Genomic DNA, 3,686 nt, shown 5'->3' with positions numbered 1-3,686 from the left:
TGCTTTTCCATGAAGATTTTTTCATAATTCCGTGCTGCTACCTGCCAGCTACCATTCTTGTTTTCACATTCTCACTGTCATACGGACGAGGATGGATAATTTTGATACTAGCGTATAATAATAATAATAATAATAATAATAATAATAATAATATTATTATTATTATTATTATTATTTGCCAGTAGCATATTATTACTTTTAACCCAAATGAAGTGACTCCTATGATTTTTTTTAAAATAAAAATTAAAAAAATGCCTATTTGTGTTACTATTGTTGGAGTTATGCATGTTTAATAATTTCTCTAATTTTTTAGATAGGGTTAATAATTTTCCATGAACCTAACTCATGTTTTATCTTGAATAACGAAATATTTTGACATATTTTACCTTGTAATGAAATATACGCGTATGGATGCCTATATATCTGGGTTCAATATATGAAAAATGCGGATCCAATTAATAATGTCTCAATATTTAATTAAAAGCTTTTCATCAACCTGATATGATATGAGACATATTCAGACCAAGATACTGATTGAGTTTATCTTATTCCAACCATATTCTAAATCTAATAATTTTGCAAGTATTTAAGTTTTAAAGCTTTTGCAAATATAGCCTATCTTATATGTTCAAATCAAGCAAATAGTCCAACATTGATTATTTTTTATATTATGACCGATTTATTATCTTTTTTAATAATATACTATTGTATATAAATGTTAAATCTCTTATAAATTTTTAATTTTTCAATGATAAATTCATTACATATCAATTATAAATTCTTTGTATATTAATAAAAACTAGCTATATTTTCAAATTTTCAATAAGTTAGTCCATAGTTTTTGTATATAAGATTTTTTTGGGCCAATGGGCCAGCCAATTTATCCTAAATTTTGTTTGCCTATATTGTTATTCACTCATGGCTTTTTTAACAAAGCCTTCTTGCACTGATAACTATTTTCTTAAGATTAAGGAAATTAGTTAAAATTATATAAATGAAGGAAATTTTACTTTATAAAACAATGAGATATTTTATTGGACGGAAAAAGAGATATAGAAAAAAAACATTATTCAAAACTAAGAGAAAGAGATAATAGTATTTTATAAAATAAATCGCAAATATTTTATTAAATTCTATAAAGGATCTTGACCAAGATAATTAATGAGTAGGAGTTTACAAGTAAAACCAGGGAAGCAGTAAAATGCAATTTTGAGTTATTACGTTTGGCTGTCTCGTTCAATAATTTTGACCCTATCAATTTCGTTAGATATGAGTCAATTTTGTCCACTTGGTTGATTGGGTGTTGGTAATTACTGTGAAATTGAAATTAAACTTCCAACTAATGCAGGCAGGGTTTATTAATTGTACTGTGCCACAAATGGGTCAATTTTCCCTGAGACAGCTCATTTTTGTCCAAATATGCCAATATTCCAATTCTATTCCATGACTGGGTCAATGCTCATTTAATTAATTAAACTGATTCGCTAGCCCTGGTATATTTTCCCCAAATCAAATGAGCTGTGTGTTTTTTTTTTTTTTACAAAAAGGATTAGACTAATTTATAAGAATTATTCATAAATAAAAATATTATTATATGTAATTGTTGGCGCTGGTTTTTTTTTTTAATTATTGGCTGTGCATGTGTGTGTGAGAGGAGCTTATTTTCAAGCAATGTAATAAACCTGACTCTAAATCAAACAGTGAGTTTCTAAGATCCTTTGCCACAGTATTACATGCACTCAAAAATTAAAAAAAAATTAAAAAATAGAGATGGAGCAAAATGCAAGAACTACGTAATAGGAACGTGCATGGTATTATTACCGTTCTCACATAAATTGCAAAAATTGTAATATGGAAAAGTGACAGTTTTTCTCTAGCTCCGCATTACAATTATACTCTTTTAGGACAACTTGGTGTAAGTTTATCCAAACGTTCTATATTACACCAATCATTAGCTGTAGAGGTGATAATTCAAACTAACTTGAATAAGCTAAAAAACTCAAGCATAGCTTGAGAGTTTAAAAATTTTTATTTTAAATTTATTTAGATCACTCAAATAAGCATAAAGAAATTTAAGTCAAGCCTGAATTCAATAAGCTTAACTTAAATATTTAAATTCTTTTTTAATATTAATAACATGAAATTAACTTTCACCTCATCACTCGCCTTCGCAAGTCCTCTCCCAAACTTCTAGTGTGCACATTTTGCACTCTTAAATAAAGTTTTAATGCTATAATAATTGTTTGTTTTGAATATTTTTTTTGAAATTATACTTTAAAAATAAACATAAGAGGTTAACTCATATGCTTTCATTTTTATTTTTTTTTATACTTGGTCTCACTTTAATAATAATGGGAAAAAAGTGTGTTGTATTGTTCTATTGCTTGAAAAATCTTAATTTTTTAGGGAAAAAAATTAAAAATTGACTCAAAAAAGAAAAATAATAGGAAAAATGACAATTAGGAACTCTATAAGAACATTAATGACAATTACAAACCCTAAATTATTGAAATCTTACTAATAGACCATGTTCTTTACTTGCAATTAAAAAAAAGCAAATAATAAGTTGAAAATTTTACTAAATACACAATTGGAATTATTTGCAACATTAATTGAGAATCTCAATATTTTTTGCTTTCAATATATCGATAAAATATTTGGGAAAATTAAAAAATTAAGTAAATACACTTGGGCTTATTTGTAACCTAATTAGGAATTTACGAGAATCAATTGTGAATCATAATTCAATCACTTATAATTTTTTATTATCAATATATGGATAAATCACTTAAGAAATCTACTAAATATACTTGGAATCATTTATAATATCTGTTGGGAATTTATGATAATCAATTGTTAATTGTAAGCTAATTACTTGTAAAGTTTTGTTATCGCTTGAGAAATTAAAAACCAAATAATTAAAAATTTATCAAAGTCTGTTGTGAATCTTAAACTAACCAACAAAAGCTAATTTTTTGCAAGTAAGAACCATGATTTATTATTGAAATTTTAATAATTTAAAGTTTATAATTATCATTAATATTTAACAATTCGAGTATTCAGGTCGGACTTATCTTTTAAACTTTTTCATATTTCGAATATTTTAAACCCAATTCAAATGAGTTTAGCTTGTCCGAATTACTCACTCATTCCAATTAGTTGCATGCTTGGGTCAATGCCATTTAATTAAGCTGACCGGTATATTGCCCCCAAATCAAATCAAATGCTTTTTTTTTTTTTAACGATTAGACTAATTTATAACAATATCTTCATTAATACAAACATTGTTATATGCAATATTGTAGTTAATGGATTCTCCAGGTCAAGAAAATGCTCTAATGTAATCATTCGTTAGGTGAAAATGCTAGGCACGTAGCAACTCTGTTATCGAAGTTCTTCATCCAAATTTACATGGAAAAACAAAGATTTGAAAAATAAAAAGAAAGAAATGAATTGATATGGAATATAAGATATTTTTTATTTGCTCGATTGTGAATATATCAAAAGGGTATATTTATTAAGTTTCTTTGCAATTCTCTGTTTTCAAATGGGTTTGCTGCTGGGGTAATCAAGTTTCATTCAACTCGAATATCGGATTTTATTACTTTAACCAAAGAAGTAATTCTACAACAAATTTTTTTTTATAGATAACGTAGCTCCTTCCAGCCAGCAACCAATATACAAAC

The sequence above is a fragment of the Prosopis cineraria genome, unplaced genomic scaffold (assembly GCF_029017545.1).
Source record: "Prosopis cineraria cultivar Desert tree isolate PC_DT_omini unplaced genomic scaffold, ASM2901754v1 PC7, whole genome shotgun sequence".
NCBI classification, from domain to species: Eukaryota; Viridiplantae; Streptophyta; class Magnoliopsida; order Fabales; family Fabaceae; genus Prosopis; species Prosopis cineraria.
This window is presented reverse-complemented; position numbering follows the sequence as displayed.